Raw genomic sequence first — 21,697 nt, forward strand, 5'->3', positions numbered from 1 at the left:
TAAATAAACTGCACTGTGTGTCTGGTGGTCACTCACTATATAATATATTATGTACTCCTGGCTCCTGCTATAACCTATAACTGGCACTGCAGTAGTGCTCCCCAGTCTCCCCCACAATTATAAGCTGTGTGAGCTGAGCAGTCAGACAGATATATATAATATTATATATAGATAATAGATGATGCAGCACACTGGCCTAAGCCTGAGCAGTGCACACAGATATGGTATGTGACTGACTGAGTCACTGTGTGTATCGCTTTTTTCAGGCAGAGAACGGATATATTAAATAAACTGCACTGTGTGTCTGGTGGTCACTCACTATATAATATATTATGTACTCCTGGCTCCTGCTATAACCTATAACTGGCACTGCAGTAGTGCTCCCCAGTCTCCCCCACAATTATAAGCTGTGTGAGCTGAGCAGTCAGACAGATATATATAATATTATATATAGATAATAGATGATGCAGCACACTGGCCTGAGCCTGAGCAGTGCACACAGATATGGTATGTGACTGAGTCACTGTGTGCTGTGTATCGCTTTTTTCAGGCAGAGAACGGATTATAAAGTAAACTGCACTGTCCTCACTAGTAAACTCTCTCCACTCAGTCTCTACACTTCTACAGTAACAGTACTCCTCCTAGTCAGCTCCAGTAAATCTCTCTCAGTCTCTTATAATCTAAATGGAGAGGACGCCAGCCACGTCCTCTCCCTATCAATCTCAATGCACGTGTGAAAATGGCGGCGACGCGCGGCTCCTTATATAGAATCCGAGTCTCGCGAGAATCCGACAGCGTCATGATGACGTTCGGGCGCGCTCGGGTTAACCGAGCAAGGCGGGAAGATCCGAGTCTGCTCGGACCCGTGAAAAAAACCATGAAGTTCTGGCGGGTTCGGATTCAGAGAAACCGAACCCGCTCATCTCTAATTGTTACTGCTTGTTTATTGGAGGAGGTGAGTGAACCATCTGGGCGTCTCAGAGGGTAAACTGTCGCAGAGGATCTATCCCCATTAAGTATATTAGTGAGCAGTTTCCCAGATTTGTTGCCAAATTTGTGGTATCTATAATTGATATTATATAATTGTCTATTCCCTTGTTTATTAAGATATCCGTTAAAATGCGTTTTAGATGTCAGATATTGTTGTTTGTTATGTAGAGTAGGTGTAATGCGAAAGTCAGTATAGGTTTTAGATACATCCTGTTGTAGTTTAAGAAATGTTTTTGTGTAATTTATTTTCAATTTTGCAGTGTATGAAATTATGTCACCCCTCATGACAGTTTTAGCCGCCTGCCAGAACAAGGAGGGGTTGGAGATCGCCTGAGACTGGTTGTTGGAAAGGTAGGTTTTCCAACTGTCTGTCAACATCGATTTAAAATCGGAGGAAGATGTTAGGTGTGATGGGAATCGCCAGATGATTTGGGAGGATTGCTCTTCAGAGACATGTAGGACAAGCCATAGCAGTGCATGGTCTGAAATCGTGATTGGTTCGATAGTGGGGGAGGATGCCCTTGTGAACAGGGTCTGAGAAATCAGTATGTAATCTATTCTTGATAGAGTGTGATAGGCCGCCGAGAGACAAGTAAAGTCTTTTGTGGTGGGGTTGGAGGCTCTCCACACGTCTACCAAGTTCAGTTGTTCAGTGAATTGTGGTATTCCTAGTTTGGGTAGAGAGAAGCCTCTTCTGGGGGTGGCTGATCTGTCTAGGGTTTTGTCCGAGATTAGATTGAAATCTCCTCCGATTATTAAGGAGCAGTGTGAGTATTGTGAAAGTTCAGAGATGAGATGCATGAAAAAGTATTTTTTGTAAATTGTGGGAGCATAGACATTGCACAGGCTATATGGTTTAGCGTAAATGGAGACATGAGCTACAGAAAACCTGCCCTCAGGATCTGAAGTTGTATTAAATATTTCAAGAGGGAGGGAACGTTGTATCAAGGTTACAACACCCCTTGCCTTTGATGAGTAGGGGGCACAAGCTACTAGTTTCCAGCCTATCATCTGGAGCTTTAGCATTTCAGAATGAATCAGGTGTGCTTCTTGAATGAAGATTATATCCAGTTTTAGTTTATTACAGTATACCAGAATCTTCCTGCGTTTAGCAGGGGAATTAAACCCGCCCACATTTAATGATCCTATCTTAAGTGTCGCCATGCTTCATAACTTCGGTCAAGCCTAACATCGTCAAGTATCCTAAACCAGATACGTGGGGGAAGGGGGAAAGGGAAGTTTGGGGGGAGGAAGAGAACATTGAAGGGGGGGGGGAGACAGACATAATTGGGTGAGAAATTTGTCTCAGAACGAGATCTGAAAAACATATCAGATCGAAGTAATAAACAGTCATGTAACTTCCGTAACCATAGAGAAAAAAATAAAAATAAACAGTGCAATTGTCGTGGGAAAAATCCCATCAATAACCCGGAGCATGCTGACTCCGTAATCAGCCTAATCTAAGGTAACTTTCCCTGCCCCCCTAGTGTTGGCATGGATCTGGATACGTTTTTCCTGGGAGTGGAGAGTTCTTATTGAGGTGGGATTGTCTATTGTGAGTCTCTGTTAGTCATGGTCGGCGATGTCTGATTCCAAGGAGTTGGTTGAATCTTTGAGAAATTCAGTAGCATCATTAGGAGAATTAAAGTCATAGTGTTTGTCCTTATAAAAGATGCGTAGCTTAGCTGGGTAGATTATAGCGAATTTTTGTTTATCAGCAATAAGGCGTGAGCAGATGGGGGAGAAAGCTCTGCGGGCTTTGGTCAATTCGACTGAGAAGTCTTGAAATAGTCGTAGCGTCAGTCCTTCCCATTTCAGTATGGGTTGTTTTCGGGAGGCTTTCCACAATTCCACTTTGTGGGTATAACTGAGGCACTTAACTCTAGGGCGGGAGTCGTTCGGTCTTGGGAGAGGGCCTATCCTGTGTACTCTTTCGATTACTAAGTCTTTGCAGATTTCCTGAATCCCTAAGATTTGGGGTAGGGTGGTTTTGACAAAATCCTCTAGAGTTGGCCCTTTGAATGTTTCAGGTAGTCCCACTACGCGTATATTGTTCCTCCGTAATCGATTCTCTATTTCTTCTAGTTTATTAATTATATGGTAGTTCTCTTTCTCTAGCCTTTTAACTTCACCTTGCAAGTCTGCTAAATGGTGAGCCACTGTGCCAATCGTGTTTTCAGCAGTGGTGACTCTAATTGAGAGTTGGTTCAATTGGGTAGAGATGTCGCTGACTGCTTTGGAAAGCATTGGGCCCACTGTAGAGGCTATAGCATCAACCAGATCTCCATATGTGAGAGGAGTATTGCGTTCCCTGAGCTGGGAGACCTGTTCTTCATCCAATGGGGCAGGTGCAATTTTTTTCTTTGAGGCTGGGGAAACTGCCAGTGTTTCTGTATCTGGCCTCATAACTGGGTCAGGACTCCTTTTAATTTGTCTTAGTGACTGTTGTTGTGATCTGGCAGGTTGTGAGTATGTGATGTATTTTTCCATTTCACTAGCCAGTGTGCAGTCTTAAGTAGAACAGGGTATGTGTCTTACCTCCTGGGAGCTGTTTATCTCTCCGTCTGTTGTTGTCTCAGCACGGAGCTCAGTGGTGTGTGACACGTGATCCGTAACAGCAGCGTGTGTCTCTCTTCTTAATGTGCCCTTGCACCCTTTACTCAGGAAGGGGAGCCTTAATTATGTGCAGTGAAGCGCCTGCTAGCACTGTGTGTATACGTTGGTGGGCTTCGTAGAGGTGAGCTGTGACTCCGTCTGATGCCTGGTGCCTGCAGCGTGTCTCTCCTCGTTGTGTGTTGAAGGAGGAGGGGGGAGAGATTCGGGCTGAATTTCTCACAGTGGCTGCTGACAAGAGGGTGATGTATTAGGGGGAGGTTGGAGGCTAAATAAGCCTTGTAAAAGTGTCAGATAAGCTTCATACGGAGGGGAGCAGTGAGACGAGCTGCTCACTCCATGCAGCCGGAACAGGAAGTCCTCATCCGCCCCTTTCTTAGTGAGTGCCACCAAGGGCGCCACTATAGACGAAAATCCAGCGATAAATCGTCTATAAAAATTCACAAAGCCCAGAAAACGCTGAAGCGCCTTCAAACTAGTGGGCTGCACCCAATCCAGGACTGCCTGTACCTTGGAACCCTCCATTTGGAAACCTTCTGGGGAGATAATATATCCTAGAAATGCAATTTGCTAAACTTCAAATTCGCACTTCTCCAGCTTCGCCCCAAGCCGGTGGTCTCTGAGTTTCTGGAGGACTAAGCGTACATGCTTCCGATGTTCCTCCAGGGAATGGGAGAAGATTAGGATGTCATCTAAGTATACAACTAAGAATCTATCCAAATATTCCCTGAGCACATCGTTCATGAAGTCCTAGAAGACTGCCGGGGCATTACAGAGCCCAAAAGGCATCACCAAATATTCATAATGCCCTGAGCGGGTATTAAAGGCAGTCTTCCATTCATCCCCCTCTCTTATTCGGATTAGATTGTACGCACCGCGTAGGTCAATCTTAGAAAAAATGGTGGCAGTACGAAGCTGGTCAAACAAGACCGAAATGAGAGGCAGTGGGTATGAGTTTTTAATCGTGATACGGTTCAATTCCCTGAAGTCGATGCAGGGTCGCAACGAACCGTCCTTTTTACCCACGAAGAAGAACCCCGACCCAACTGGAGACTGTGAAGGTCTGATAAATCCCTTAGCCAAGTTCTCCTGAATGTACTCTGCCATAGCCTGAGTCTCAGGACGTGACAGGGAGTACAACCTGCTCTTAGGAAGCTTAGCACTCGGCAACAAATCAATGGCACAGTCATAGGGGCGATGGGGAGGTAGTACCTCTGCAACTCTTTTGGAGAACACGTCCACAAAATCTGCATAACATCCTGGCAATCCTGGCAAACTTAGCTGCGAAAGCCTGACTGGAAGGCTCAAGCAACTCCTGAAACAATCAGTACCCCAACTAAGAATCTCCCCAGAGACCCAGTCAAATTGAGGATTGTGGGCCCTTAACCAGGGTAACCCCAACACCAATGGGGCAAAAGTACAGACAGTCACATAAAAGGACAATTTTTCAGAGTGTGTGGCTCCAATAAACAAAGAAATCTGGCTAGTGCAAGAGGTAATTTTACCCTGGGATAATGGTTCCCCGTTTAACCCACAAATCTCAATTTCCGATGCCAAGGGTACTAAGGGAACAGAGTGTTTCAGGGCGAATTGGCGGTCCATAAAAACCCCGTCGGCCCCACTGTCCACAAAGGCCTCAGTCTTGACAGTTTGACCGAGGATCTTCAAGGTCACCGGAATGATAAAAGTCTTCTTGGGAAATTCCGACTTCTGACCTGACAGGATATTTCCCATCACCCTCAGGCCCTGAAGTTTTCCGGCTTTTCTGGGCATGATACTACCACATGACCTTTATTCCCACAGTACAAACATAACCCCTGCTGTCTCCTCCGCGTCTTCTCACGCGAGGAGAGGCGGGTAGCCCCAATCTGCATAGGCTCCTCGGAAAATTCCTCAGAGTCTGAGGTTCCCTTGGGAAAGAAGGAAACCTCGGTCTCCCTTTCAAGCCTGCGCTCTCTCAGCCGTCTATCCACCCGAATGGATAACTGCATGAGCTGATCCAAGCTATCAGGCAAGGGATATTGTACCAGTTGGTCTTTTAACTGGTTAGAAAGACCTCTTCGGTACTGGTGTCTCAGGGCTGGGTCATTCCACTGGGTATCATGGGCCAACTTCCGAAACTCCGTACAATAAACCTCAACTGGCCTTCGCCCTTGCTTAAGGATCGAAATCTGAGCCTCGGCTGAGGCTGTCTTGTCAGGGTCATCATACAACATGCCCAGTGCCGTAAAAAAAACATCAACACTTTTAAGCGACGGACAGTCAGGCTGCAACCCATATGCCCAGACCTGTGGGTCTCCTTGTAGCAAGGAAATCACTATGCCCACCCGCTGAATCTCCGACCCAGAAGACTGAGGCCTAAGCTGGAAATATAGCTTGCAGCTCTCCTTGAAAGAACTGCGAGCGATCTCCAGAAAAACGATCCGGGAGATTTACTTTCGGCTCCTTAACCCCTGAAGGTACTGCTGCTGCGGGAGCTCCGCCAGCGGCCTGCGAGGTGTGCATTTTAATGGACAAATCATTAAATTGTCGAGTCAGGACCTGCACCTGATCGACCACCTGTTGCAAAATATTTTGAGGGGTATGCTCCATATTCCCACAAAATTTCAACAGGAGTATAAGGCTGCTGAATATGTTATGCACACCAGTGCCAGCAGGAATGTACTGGTGTCTGAACGGTGAGGGATGCAAAACAAATGAACTCACAGACAGACTGGGGAATATGACATTACATACACAGAAGGTGATAGGGTAACAAAATAAACACAAAGTGAACAGAGAAGCCCAAAGGCTAAGAAACTGGGTGTCTCCCTAGTATTAGGAATGCTCAGATGGAAAGAAGCGAGATGTAGTGATTTAATACGTAGAAAACCCGAAATGCTGTTGCTAAGGGCAACAGCAAAACCCTAAAGGGTTACCAACGGGTGTGGCAGTAAACTCCTTGGTCAGAGATGGAATAATAGACACAAGGAGAGTCTCCACAATCCTAGTCCTCACTTGCAGTGCACTGGTTCAGCTTACTGCCACTAAACTGACACCTGAACACCTTGCACAGTGAGAAAGGATTTTGGCAGGCAAGTCTGAGAATACAGCCGCAAACTTGCTAGGTTCACAGAGTAGCAAAAGAACCCCAGCAGGTTAAACGACTGACTCCAGTCTTACTGCTAGGTCTGGATTGGCAGAGTGTAATACCAAATCCCAAGGCCTATTTGCAGTAAGCAACAAACAAATACAAAGTTTACACAGTACTAGCTAGCTTTCAGGAACTGACTAACCAACAAAGATTCAGCAGCATCTGCCTAACCTGAGAAGAGGGTTTATATAGCAGGTGCTGTCCACGCCCCACTCAGACCTCACAGACTGTGAGCACAAAAACCAGCACCGGATCCCCTGCCGTGCACAGAGCCTGTAACCACTGCACAGCAAAAGACCCGAACCGGAGTATCAGCTACGCTCAGGTTACTCCGCTAGCACTTGTCTCCCGGTTGCCATGACGACGTGGCAGCACAGAGCAGGAGACCCTAACATAAACACACACTTTGTTCCCAAGGAACACTGCCAGTTGTTGAAAGTGAAACATTTTCCATGTCCCGTTCTCGCGCCACCTGCACTACCTGCAAATGCCTTTTGCGGGGGGGGTTCCAGAAACCGCGACTTCTCCGCCGTATCGGAACCGCCTCCGTAGGTGACTCATCATTATTAGTCACAGCCAAATAAAGCTCTACATTTTTCTTCCAGAGGTCCATCACCTCACGACCGCGCTGTTCACGACTAAACTATTCGTCATAATACCGCCCGGCCGAGCCCTTTGTGGATAGCCTATGCATCAAGAACATATAACGTATTACTGTGCGTCGATATGTTCATTCGGTCGCGTTCCCAAATAGCAAGTTGTAAACATACACATACCGTTTAACCAATTCTGGTATGACATGTATGCTTCCTCAGCCGCTTCTCCTTTCTGCCTGGCCGCTGCAAGCGCTTTTTTGTACTTGCCTGCTAGGGCGAAGATGTTTACATAGCGGCCCTTCCTAATCTGATCCTTCACATGCGGCCTTAAACCTCTAAGCACTGCCGTGTTAGCGCAGCGGACCTCATCTGACTGTCCTGATTCCACGGACATACTTGAAGTGGACGATCGCCTGCGCCTCTTCTTACCTCTACGCCTAGAGTGCCTCCTGTGCTCCCGAGCCGATCCCGAGGACCCTGAGGATGTGGAAGACAAACTATCCTCTTCATGACTCCGTCTATGCCCTCTATGCCTACGCCTTCTATAACGCGCAGAGGAAGAAGAAGACCCCTCCGTTGCCGACGCAGACGAACCAGCGGCACTTGTCCCCGAGCCAGCTCAATCCGGATCAGATGCGGACTCACCTAATGCGTCTACCACACGCTCCGTCACAGCCTCGCTCCTTCTTGATCTCACAGTTGGAACTTGATCCATCCCGTCGTCAGCTCAATTCGCTTCAGCTGCAGATGTGAGAGAAGAGAATACTCCAGACCTGCCAGGTACATTACTGACACTAGGAGCCGTGACCTGACCTGAACTAGCCGCGCTAGTTACAGCTGACGCCACTGCCGTTCCCAGCGCCTGTGCCAATCGGGACGAAACTGCCCCAGCGTCTAATGCCCCGCCCCCCAGCAACCCACCGGGTCCGGTGGTAAGCAGGGGGACCAAGGCTGCCACCACTGCGGCACATATGGCCGACACACCCGCTGCATCCGCAGCCACTCCTTGCGCAGCCGTTACCTGCCCTGTCGCTGCTGACCTCTGTCTGCCAGAGCTGCGCCCCGTCAGAACCCCTTACTACTGCCGCATATGACCTTCGTCACGCCAAGAGGGACCCGCCCCACCTCTATTCCTGGAGGTGGGAGCAGCATCCACGACCGAGCCGCTCTGCGACGACCGCCCTGCCACGGAAGGGGTGCCGTCGCTTGACTCACTCCCGCTTTCACGCTGCCTCTGACGCCTAACACGGCGACGGTCCCTAGCATTGCCAACCGGCGGCACGCCATCCATCGTGAGGAAAACGTGCCCCCTGCGCACACCTCGCAGAGCATGAAATTATACTAACGACCTGATCCCCCCTCCTGGGCAACCGTTGCCTAACAGCGCGAGCCCCCACAAGTCGCTGCCCCCCAGACACCACATAATTATGTGCCTCAGCCACAAGACCCCCGCGGGCCCGTCCCAGTACTCGAGACCCGCCGGCGGAGGCCACGGCCGCACCGCGTCCCAGGGAACCGGAGAGGCCGCGTACAGCCGCCCGGTCCCTGGGATGACCTCTGCCGCGCACATGCTGTATGCATCCTGCAGCCCCAGGAGGAGATGCAGCCGCCCGCCTCCGCGAGCGACCGCGACCTCCCGGTAGCTACCATCTCTGCGCCGGCCGGCTTCCTCCGGGCACACCAGCCGCACCGATCGCCCGCCTCTGTGAGCGCCCACGGCCCGCTCCGTCGCCATCCTCGGCTCCCTGCGCAGGACCGCTATCAGAGCGCATGAGGTAATGGGCGGGGGGGGGGGGGACTACGGCCCTGCGCGGCCTAGCAGCGCTGTTTCTACCGCGCACCACAGACATTTTATTAGATATTTAGAGGAAAGAAAAGACAGGAAAATGAAGAAAAAAGATGATATAAGATACTGAACAGTAGGAAAAGGAGTAGAAAAGGAATAGAAAAAGGAGAAAGTTTAATGAGAGAATAAGCACCAGAGAAAATACACTTATTTAATACTGTACTTCTCTGTCCAACGTCCAAACGAAGAGAGGCTGATTTACTAGAACATTCCCTACTTAGCAACCCTAAACCCCTTCCCCTATACACTTAAACCAATCATAAACCTGTCAACACTTTTTAAGCCCTCCCAACAAAATTGCTAACCCTTTGTGTGCCTGATAAGAGTATGAGTTCACTGGCCAGGAGGTTTATGACACTTCTGTCATATATCAATTCCCTCCGTGTTCTTTCTCTGTGGAGATTTTAATTTAGTCTCCTCTCTATATATGGATAAATCCCATGATACTAGTCGATCTCGGCCCCTCCCCAAACTAGGTGTTCCCTGGCTTGCCAAAAGACTTAACCTCGTAGATGTCTGGCAAGCATTGAATCCAATCGAAAAACAGTATTCCTGCATTTCTATGGCCCATTACACTTGGTTTCATATAGACTATATCCTGGTTGCTTCCCTACTCTTCCCTAATATTCGCCAAGCCACCATTGAACCGATTTCTATCTCAAATCATGAAATGGTGTGGATTGAATTGACTTATGCAACGGAAAAAACTTCTCCTCCTTTATGGAAATTTCCTTCACATTTAGCAAAATCGGATGGTTTCAAACATAAATGTGATGATATTTGGGAGAATTTTCGATTGGATAACTCTGCTCATGCATTGGATAACCCTTCCCTTTTTTGGCAAACTGCTAAGACGGTTTTGAGGGGGGAAGTGATCTCCTATAACTCACATCTTAAGAAATCTCCTAACTAGTGATGTGCACCGGACATTTTTCGGGTTTTGTGTTTTGGTTTTGGATTCGGTTCCGCGGCCGTGTTTTGGATTCGGACGCGTTTTGGCAAAACCTCCCTGAAAATTTTTTGTCGGATTCGGGTGTGTTTTGGATTCGGGTGTTTTTTTACAAAAACCCCTCAAAAACAGCTTAAATCATAGAATTTGGGGGTCATTTTGATCCCATAGTATTATTAACCTCAATAACCATAATTTTTACTCATTTCCAGTCTATTCTGAACACCTCACAATATTATTTTTAGTCCTAAAATTTGCACCGAGGTCGCTGGATGACTAAGCTAAGCGACCCAAGTGGCCGACACAAACATCTGGCCCATCTAGGAGTGGCACTGCAGTGTCAGACAGGATGGCACTTCAAAAATATAGTCCCCAAACAGCACATGATGCAAAGAAAAAAAGAGGCGCAATGAGGTAGCTGTGTGACTAAGCTAAGCGACCCAAGTGGCCGACACAAACACCTGGCCCATCTAGGAGTGGCACTGCAGTGTCAGACAGGATGGCACTTCAAAAAAATAGTCCCCAAACAGCACATGATGCAAAGAAAAAAAGAGGCACAATGAGGTAGCTGTGTGACTAAGCTAAGCGACCCAAGTGGCCGACACAAACACCTGGCCCATCTAGGAGTGGCACTGCAGTGTCAGACAGGATGGCACTTCAAAAAAATAGTCCCCAAACAGCACATGATGCAAAGAAAAAAAGAGGCGCAATGAGGTAGCTGTGTGACTAAGATAAGCGACCCAAGTGGCCGACACAAACACCTGGCCCATCTAGGAGTGGCACTGCAGTGTCAGACAAGATGGGACTTAAAAAAAATAGTCCCCAAACAGCACATGATGCAAAGAAAAAAAGAGGCGCAATGAGGTAGCTGTGTGATTAAGCTAAGCGACCCAAGTGGCCGACACAAACACCTGGCCCATCTAGGAGTGGCACTGCAGTTTTCTAGCGAGAGGATGAGTGCTTCCATCCTCATGTGAAGCTGAACCACTAGCCATGAACATAGGCCAGGGCCTCAGCCGTTCCTTGCCACTCCGTGTCATAAATGGCATATTGGCAAGTTTACGCTTCTCCTCAGATGCTTTTAATTTTGATTTTTGCGTCATTTTACTGAACTTTTGTTTTTTTGATTTTACATGCTCTCTACTATGACATTGGGCATCGGCCTTGGCAGACGACGTTGATGGCATTTCATCGTCTCGGCCATGACTAGTGGCAGCAGCTTCAGCACGAGGTAGAAGTGGATCTTGATCTTTCCCTATTTTACCCTCCACATTTTTTCTCTCCATTTTTTAATGTGTGGAATTATATGCCAGTATCAATAGCAATGGCCTACTACTATATATACTGCGCACAACTGAAATGCACCACAGGTATGGATGGATAGTATACTTGACGACACAGAGGTAGGTAGAGCAGTGGCCTACTGTACCGTACTGCTATATATTATATACTGGTGGTCAGCAAACTGTGCAAAACTGAAATGCAACACAGGTATGGATGGATAGTATACTTGATGACACAGAGGTAGGTAGAGCAGTGGCCTTCTGTACCGTACTGCTATATATTATATACTGGTGGTCAGCAAACTGTGCAAAACTGAAATGCACCACAGGTATGGATGGATAGTATACTTGACGACACAGAGGTAGGTAGAGCAGTGGCCTACCGTACCGTACTGCTATATATTATATACTGGTGGTCAGCAAACTGTGCAAAACTGAAATGCACCACAGGTATGGATGGATAGTATACTTGACGACACAGAGGTAGGTAGAGCAGTGGCCTACTGTACCGTACTGCTATATATTATATACTGGTGGTCAGCAAAATTATGCACTGTACTCCTACTATATACTACAATGCAGCACAGATATGGAGCGTTTTTCAGGCAGAGAACGTATAATACTGGTGGTCACTGGTCACTGGTCAGCAAAACTCTGTACTGTACTCCTCCTATATAATACTGGTGGTCCCCAGTCCCCACAATAAAGCAGTGTGAGCACAGATATATGCAGCACACTGAGCACAGATATGGAGCGTTTTTCAGGCAGAGAACGTATAATACTGGTGGTCACTGGTCAGCAAAACTCTGCACTGTACTCCTTCTATATAATACTGCTGGTCCCCAGTCCCCACAATAAAGCAGTGTGAGCACAGATATATGCAGCACACTGAGCACAGATATGGAGCGTTTTTCAGGCAGAGAACGTATAATACTGGTGGTCACTGGTCAGCAAAACTCTGCACTGTACTCCTCCTATATAATACTGCTGGTCCCCAATCCCCACAATAAAGCAGTGTGAGCACAGATATATGCAGCACACTGAGCACAGATATGGAGCGTTTTTCAGGCAGAGAACGTATAATACTGGTGGTCACTGGTCAGCAAAACTCTGCACTGTACTCCTCCTATATAATACTGCTGGTCCCCAGTCCCCACAATAAAGCAGTGAGCACAGATATTTGCAGCCACCTGAATAAAACTGAGAGGACGCCAGCCACGTCCTCTCACTATCATTTTCAATGCACGAGTGAAAAATGGCGGCGACGCGCGGCTCCTTATATAGAATCCGAATCTTGCGAGAATCCGATAGCGGGATGATGACGTTCGGGCGCGCTCGGGTTAACCGAGCAAGGCGGGAAGATTCGAATCTGCCTCAGAACCGTGTAAAATGGGTGAAGTTCGGGGGGGTTCGGATTCCGCCGAACCGAACACGCTCATCACTACTCCTAACCAGGCATATCTGGAAACACAAACCACCCTATCCACAGCCTATCAGGCTTTTAAATTACATCCCTCAATTGAAAATAAAACAGCTTATCTCCTGGCTAAATCTACTTTTAACGATCTTCTGCAATTAGCAGGAGATAAATACCAGTTTAATGTAAGTTATAAGTTTCACCGCTTTGGGAACAAGGCGGGTAAACTTCTTACTTCATTACTGCAGGGATCTAGAAAACCAATGGTGGTTCATCCCCTACAAACTTCGGATGGTTCCCTCTCCTCTTCTAATACTCAAATTGCAGCCATTATGCGTGATTATTATGTCTCTTTATATTCTTCTCCTGATCCGAAAGACACTTTTTCTTCTCATGATGTTTACCCCCCCAATTCTGGGACAACCTACCCTTACCCCAAGTGCCTGCTGAGTTAATATCTTCTTTAACATCCCCCATTACCCTTACTGAAATCTTAGGGACTATAAAACGACTTAAGCCATGTAAAGCCCCAGGGCCAGATGGATTCACAAATGAATTTTATAAACTAATGTCTCATAAGATAAGCTTGACTTTGCAGGCTGTTTTCAACAAAATTCTGACCGAAGGGATTCTTCCCGATAGATTTACAGACGCCATGATCAAAGTCCTCCCTAAAACCGGCAGGAACCTTTCCTTACCGGGCTCCTATAGGCCTATCTCATTATTAAATGTTGACTTTTAAATTTTTACCTCTATCCTAGCACAGAGACTGAAACCAATTATGCCGCTAATTATTCATAAAGATCAAACAGGATTCATCATTATTAAATGTTGACTTTTACATTTTTACCTCTATCCTAGCACAGAGACTGAAACCAATTATGCCGCTAATTATTCATAAAGATCAAACAGGATTCATATCTGGTCGGCATTCGGTTGTAAATCTCAGACGGGTCCCCTCGGTCATCCAGCATGCTAACTCGACCTCCTCTGCAAATTCTCCCCCTGCACTCATTTTATCTATAGATGCGGAAAAGGCCTTTGACCTTTTACTTTGGCCCTATCTCTTTAAAACCCTACACAGATTTGGCTTCCCTGATTCTTTTGTATCCATTATTCGCACCTTATATTCTTCCCCTTCTTCTATTTCCTGTAACGGTCTTCTATCCTCCCCCTTCATATTACAGAGGGGGACGAGACAAGGCTGCCCACTTTCCCCTCTCCTTTTTGATCTATCGATTGAACCCTCAGCAATAGCTGTTCGTAAATCACCCCATATCCATGGAATTACCATTGGATCGCAGGTTTTGAAAATTGCACTGTTTGCTGATAACACTCTTTAATTTTTAGCAAATCCAGAGCAATCATTGCCATCCTTATTACAGATGATTTATTCTTTTGGAAAAATTGCCGGTTATAGAATTAATGTTAATAAATCGGAACTTTTATTATTGGGTAATTTATTTTCTTCTATAATCTCCCACCCTGACATTCCTACCTTTAAAATGACGCAGTCCCACTTCAAATATTTAGGTATTAATGTCTGCTCCGATCTTACAAATCTCTATAAAATTAATTATTCCCATACTATAGACAATTTAGCCCTAAAATTGGAATCTTGAAAGGACTTACCCTTGTTTCTTTTAGGAAGACTTGAGGTGATTAAGTGTATTATCTTCCCCAAATTATTTTATTTAATGCAAATGCTCCCCATTTCATTGACGCATTCTGATACACTCAAGCTTGAGGCACTTTTTTCAAGGTTTCTTTGGCAAGGTAAAAGACCACGCATAGCCAGGCAGAAATCAAAATCTCCTAAAGCGAATGGTGGTTTTGTGGCTCCTGATATACAGGCATATTCCCTAGCAGTCCATTTTCGATACATTGTTGACTGGCTCTATTACACTACACAATATATCGATCATGACTTGGAGTTAGCGATATTTTCCCCATTTGCTCCTAGCGCATTGATACACTTGCATCCAACTTAGATACCTTCTCAAATAAAGAGCCATATCTTATTCAGGGACACTTTTTCCGCATGGGTTGCTATTAATAAACACTGTCAACGTGATCCTCGTTTCTCTCAATATATCCCGTTGTGGGGCAACCCGGCATTCCCACCCTCGCTACATAATGCCACGTACTTCCTCTGGAAAGAGAAGGGTCTAGATTCCTTCCACAAAGTATTTGATCCTGGAGGAGTTCTTTACTCCTATTCGGATCTTTGCCAAAAATTTGACTTATCTCCACGCCACATGTATATGTACTTCCAGGTGCGTCACTTTGTACTTTCTTGTGTTTCTAAAGCTCAACTGAGTGACCCCCATAGCGTAAACCCTGCTTCTCATGCCATTGATAATCTCCTGCAATCTTCCCAGGTGCGTCCATATAAAGTGAAATATGCGTATTCTATTTTGCTTTCTTGTTTGCCTACTGTACAATGGGATAACTTACTCTCTAAATGGAAAACTGATATACCCACTTTGTCCAGCATTACTGATATTACACGTCCTTGTGAGAGGTCCCTAAAATTTTTATCTTCAGTATATTTTCAGGAAGTTCACTTGAGATTTTTACATAGAGCATACATCTCACCCTCACAACGATCTCATATGCTACCCTCGGAATCAGGTGATTGCCTTAAGTGTGGAAAGTCCTTAGCAACATTTTTACACTGCGTATGGGAATGTAGAAAAATTAGATGTTTTTGTTGTAAACTTAGTGCTTATGTTAATAGATTATTCTCCTCGAATGTTATACCGGATCAGTTAGCCTGTCTTACTTTCAATTTTACAAACTGGCAGATTAATCCAAGAAGCTTTGCTCTCCTCAGTGTAATTCTCACGCTTGGCAAAAAATGTATACTGATTAAATGGGTTAAACGTTCTGCCCCTTCCATTTCAGAAATTCAGCAAAAATTATTGCAACTGTTGAACTATGATAGAAAAACGGTTTTGACTTCGCCTTCCTTTGCCACACGGAAATTCTGCCTCAAATGGAGCCCTTTCCTGGATACTTTACCCCCCTCTACCAAACAACATATTTTGAAAACTCTAGATTGCTCCTTGTCCTCCTATGGATCATATACAAATGTTTAAATAGCCTCACTGTTTTCTTTTAGAGTATGTATCTGCCTTTCTCCTCTATCTGGCACTCTACATGGTTATAATGAGTGTTATGGGCTGGCCCTCACACTCATCTTCATCCCATCACTTCCCTCCCCCCTCTTCCCTCGTGTGTTCCACCCCCACAAATACTTTTATATTTTATTTCTTATTTCTTGTTTTTTCTGTCTCTTTGATCTTCTCTCTTTTTTAGTATCAGTTAATACTGTATGGAAATGCTGATGCATTATGCGGTTATATACGGTTTACCACCCCTTTTTAGTCATGGGGTGTGATTGGTTAGATTTCGGTAGCAACCGGTTACAATTGATGCGGTTTCATACCTCTAGTTTTTCCAGTTGCATTATGGCTCGGTGTATGTAAAAAGCTTCTTTATATACGACGATGTTTTCACATCAGGCCGATTTACACTAGGATACCTCTGTTTGTATATTATGTTCTGTATTTCCATGCAATCTTCAACATTTTAGTTTATTCTATATGTCTCTTCATATATACTTATATGTAAATGAAAAATTTCAATAAACATATTATTAAAAAAAAAAGAATGTCAAAGCTAACAATGGCAATACTAAAGAAATATTTATTTTGTTCGATTTACTTTTTACCTCATTATAAATATATGTATTGCTTTACATTGTCTTCAATGATGAGTTCAGCATGTAAGGAGGAAGTTAAAGGTAAGTGCATTCCAATACAAGTTCAAATATCATGCAGTTTAAATATTGTTTTATTGAACAGCTTCCAAAAAGATAATGTATCGGTTTATGAAAGATTTAAAGAAAAATGCAGATAACATGCGCATGTACTCAGCAAGCAGTGTTACTGATGTGTTTTTGTTTCATGTATATTTTTTGTTGTTCTGCTAGCAATCTGCTGTCCTGTACTATCAGAGTTTTATAGTCACTATTCTGATATTCCAGGTTGCATTTGCACTAGTAGAGACATGTTGCCATGATGGCGCTCTAGAACAGATTTCCTCTCGGGGAGTGGGTTCCTCCCAGAGCCAAACCTGGACATAGACCATCAGGGATCACTTTATTCTTACACACTGCAGGGACCGAGCATGTGTTGTTTTGGTAAAACCAGGTGATCTTTAATGCGACGATAAGAAATTATAGATATTGTGCCTAAAACACGATATGAATGTGCCTCCTGAAAAGGTGCAACAGCCATATTAGTTTATCTATGTGTGGCTGATACAATTCTTGCCAATATGACATCGATCATCACCATTGCGCACATTAAGGTCTATTGCAGTAGTAAATATTTGCAGATTTTGGCGGCTTTTTTGGGTGCGAAAGAAAACCAGCGAAGATAGATGATTGTGTAGTGCTCTTCATAACCGCTCCGGAGGCTCTTGATATACATTGCCTGGAATGGAATCATACCCCTCATTACCTAAACTAGTGATTAGAGGTAGAAATAGTGTTTGGTTGCACTATTTTTACTAATAACTGCAAAATTCCTTTCATGAGCTTAGGGCCGTAACTAGGTGTGTGCGAAGGGGGCACCACAAATAGCGCTGCAAGGTAGGGGGCGCTGTTGACGGCACTTGTCAATAATCTGTTTTAATTACTTTCACGTGCAGCCCAGAATCTCCTGACTGCTTCTGTCACCAACCCTGACCCCTACTGTCGCTAATACCTATGCAACATTCATGAACACAGCTTGAGATTTCTTTGTTATTCAGTCACACTGTCCTTTATTACATTTCAATTTGCTGACACACCCAGGATTCTAACCCATTGCAGTCAGACAACCTATTCATTGAGCTATCTTACCAGTGCTTAAAGTGGTCCTAGAGAGGTGGTGGAACTCAGCCCCACCCCTTGCTGCAAAAAGGGGCGTGGTCTCAAAAAGAAATGGGCGTGGTCATGCAATAGTATCCCCAATTCACATTACGATGCTCAGTAGCACAATCTTATTCACATTACACCACATTATTCATGTTATGACACACAGTAGTGCCCCTTATACACAATGCCCACAGTATTAATGCCACTAATCACATAATACCCAGAGCAGTAGTGCCCCTTATGCAATGCCCACTGTAGTGGTAGTGCCCCTTATGCAATGCCCACAGTGGTAGTGCCCCTTATGTAGAGCCCATAGTAGTGGTGCCCCTTATGCAGTGCCCCTTATGCCCCCAGGAGTGATGCCAGTTATGCAGTGCCCCTATTAGTAGTGCCCCCAGTAGTAATGCCTCCTGTAGTAGTGCTTCCAGCAGTAATGCCCCCTGTAGTAAAACCCTCAGTGGTAATGCCCCATGCCCCACTGCATAACTGGCATCACTCCTGCCCCCATTAGTAGTGCCCCCAGTATTAATGCCCCTTTGGTAATGGCCCCTGTAGTAGTGCCCCTAGCAATGCCCCCTGTAGTATTGCCTCTTTTGTAGTGGCCATAGTAATGCCCCCTGTAGTATTGCCCTTTGGTAGTGCCCCCTTTAGTATTGCCCCTTTTGGTAGTGCCCCCTTTAGTATTGCCCCTTTGGTAGTGCCCCTTTAGTAGTGCCCCCTTTAGTATTGCTCCCTTGATAGTGCCCCCTTTAGTATTGCGCCATTGGTAATGCCCCCTTTAATATTGCCCCCTTGGTAATGCCCCCTTTAATATTGCCCCCTTGGTAGTGCCCCCTTTAGTATTCCCCCTTGGTAGTGCCCCCTTTAGAATTCCCCCATGGTAGTGACGTCTTTCCCATAGTTACCCTACGGGACTCGGGAGCCGGAGCTCAATAGTGAGCTTTTGCCTCCAGCTGCCGCTGTAGGGAAGGAGACTATTCCCTGTGGTTCCGGACTGACGTCGGGTTAGGTGAGTCGGAGGCAGAACTGCGTTCCATCTCCAAATGAAACTGACGGAATGCGGTTCCGCTCTGTTTCGGCTCACTTTAACCCCTGTATCTGCCCTTGCATAGAAAGGTAGATAATTCTAAGCTAGAGAATTCTAACTATTTGAAGCTTACCTTGTACTTTGTGAAAAAATGATCAGCATTATGGCTGAGCAGAACTATGTAGTGTGTAGCTGCAAGAGATTGGATTTGTGGCTGCACACTACATAGATCTGCTCAACTGCAATGCTGGTTTTTTTTTTTTTACAAAGTACCAGTAGCTTCATATAGTGTTCATACTTTTTATGTAGGGTGTTTGGTTAGAATTCAGAAGGTTACAGGTTTAAATCTTGAGTATGGCAGTATATACAAATGTGTTATTTAATAAAGGGTATTGTAACTGAATAACAATGAGCTCTCAAGTTATGTGTATGAATGTGGTATAAAGAGGATTCGTGTCCAAACCCAAATATATAAATATATGGGAAGGAGCATGATAGCATGAGCTTTCTATCTGATCAATCTTATCTTGCCCCTTCCCCATGAAGGGGCAAGATAAGATGCGCCTTATATCCCTCTTGGAAAAATGTGGTGTGGTGTGAAGGGCGGGGGGGGGGGGGGGGTCGCCAATTTTCTCTCTGGCACAGTTCACCGAGAAGTCTAGTTTCGGTTCTACATGAGCTCAATACCTGCTACAGTGGTTATAACAAATCATTTCAGTCTTTTTACTATGCACCTGTGCAAAGCTAAGGAGGTCATTTTGTATTGCTACTCCAAAGCCATAGCAGAAGGAAATGAATTCTACTAGTAATTTATGAATGTAACTTTGGGGCACAGTGAGTTCACAGGCAACAGGTGACATGATAGGAGGAAAGCAGCAAAAGGCAGTGTGAGTGTGGGAAGCCACCACAGGACACTGTCACATTATCTGAGGCATCTAGCAGTAAAAGCTCCTCCAGCTCCCGCAGACCACCCTGATTTGTTTGTACAACAAAACGCTTATTTGGTCAGTTGCCAATGTTTTACTTTCACATATATCACTTTTTATAATGATTCTCCGTACAAACACAAACATGGCCATTTATGCCAAGAAGCAAAGTTAACAATAATGTACCATTTAATAGTATTTAGCACCTATTGACAAGATAAATGTCAGCTTCCAATTTGGGGTCATTTCACATTTGCATATCCCCTCATAAATGATAAGTCATTATTTGGGGTAATAAAGTGATCACACCCGAGTCCAATCAGTTTTCATCTGGGAAATGGCAAAATTGTTACTTTGCTGTAAGAAAAGATTGGTAAAGTACAATTGGGAGGGTCCAGCACCCACTTTAACACTCTGCAGCGAGTAGCGGAGGCAGACATTTTCCAAATTAGAGTCAGGAGTGGAAGGCATGGGAATCAGATAGTGGGCAAAATGTGGGTTCAGCCCAAGGTATGCCTCACGTATTGTCCTTACTGTGTACTTACCATAGTGTACTCGTTATGTCCTTTCCATGTACTCGCGAGTGTACGTATCATGATGAACAGGAAGAAAATAAAATTGTGAAATGTTCCAAAATTGCCTTTAGCACTTGACTGAAAAAAGTAGAGAAAATGTGTTGCTAATTAGAAGGTAAGTGATCAGCTGCCATCTTGCATATTCCTAAGAGTGCCCGCTTTGCTGGTGGTTGCAGTATTAGTTTTTGGTCTGCTAAGGTTAACAGAATACAGTATATAACGGGATACATATGATATCCCGGCAGACAGGATGCCAGCTGTCACTATACCGACTGCGACCGTCTGCCCAAATCCCATCAGTGGTGCAAGTCCCTTCGCAGGCTCGCCACGCTCGCCAGGCATCAAACCCGGTGGATCGCTTTGCTCGCCACAGGTTCTATTTCCACTTGCTTGATGGGGCGGGCACACCAACCGAGTAGGAATACCCAACATGTGTCGGGATTCTGTGTATTGGTATTTCACCCGCTGTCTGGATTCCGGAGTCAGTTTCCTGAACGCGGTAATCCCGACAGCCGGTATATTGACTGCATCCCTATATACCAGTTAAGCAGCTAAAGCTATATATATATATATATATATATATACGAATTCTGACATGTATGTGATTCTAAGGGGGGGTATCTAATTAGGCATGATAAAACATTGGGTGCGAAAACGCCCAGTTTTCGCAATTTTTCCCAATGTTTAACCAATTTGTTTTTTACAGGATATACGCCCATAAAAAAATAAATTTTCCCACAAAAACACACAGTCTCAGTGAAACCTTTGTGTTTTTGCGACCGCAAACTCTGAAAACAAAGCTGCTTTTTAAAGGATTTTGTTTCACCTGCCTGAGGCAGGTGAAACTAAATCCCTGATAAGCCGCTGTTCGGGCCATCTTCTTGGAGATAATTGGATACCCCCATAATCTATTCCAGCCAACAAATATAATAGAGATTATAAACTACACAATACAAAACACAACACAACAACACGTCTTTTTCAATCCACTCACTTTTATAAAAGTAAGCAAAAAAGAAGGGAATAATTGAGCAAGTCACAAAGTTGTTGTTTTGTAATTGGTGGAAAGAAGTTATTACACTACATCAGAGGTTCCCAAACGCTCTCCTCAAGGCACCCCAACGGTCCTGGTTTTAAATATATACATGCTTGGCCACAGGTGACTTAATTAGCACCTCAGTCAATTTGATTTAACCATCTGTGCTGAGTCATGGATATACCTAAAACCTGGACTGTTGGGGTGCCTTGAGGACGGTGTTTGGGAACCTCTGCACTACATATTACTGCACTAAACATGTGATAAACACCTGACCTTAAGTGCTTCAATGTGTAATGTTTTGCACCACTGGCAATAAAATAACACAGGCATAGCATTGTTTTCCTGAGTGCTCAGATTTCATACAATACAAATTACA

General features: G+C 45.0%; 1 long non-coding RNA gene across 1 annotated transcript in view; it reads left to right on the forward strand.

The window, feature by feature from the left end:
- The window catches only part of LOC134903281 (uncharacterized), a 41,851-nt gene extending 25,450 nt beyond the window's left edge, over positions 1 to 16,401 (forward strand). Inside the window, exons 2-3 of the long non-coding RNA XR_010175747.1 lie at positions 1,251 to 1,341; positions 15,735 to 16,401. This is a non-coding gene — a long non-coding RNA (uncharacterized LOC134903281). The remainder of the gene's footprint in view (positions 1 to 1,250; positions 1,342 to 15,734) is intronic.
- Positions 16,402 to 21,697: the final 5,296 nt, after the last annotated feature.

The sequence above is a fragment of the Pseudophryne corroboree genome, chromosome 1 (genome assembly GCF_028390025.1).
Source record: "Pseudophryne corroboree isolate aPseCor3 chromosome 1, aPseCor3.hap2, whole genome shotgun sequence".
NCBI classification, from domain to species: Eukaryota; Metazoa; Chordata; class Amphibia; order Anura; family Myobatrachidae; genus Pseudophryne; species Pseudophryne corroboree.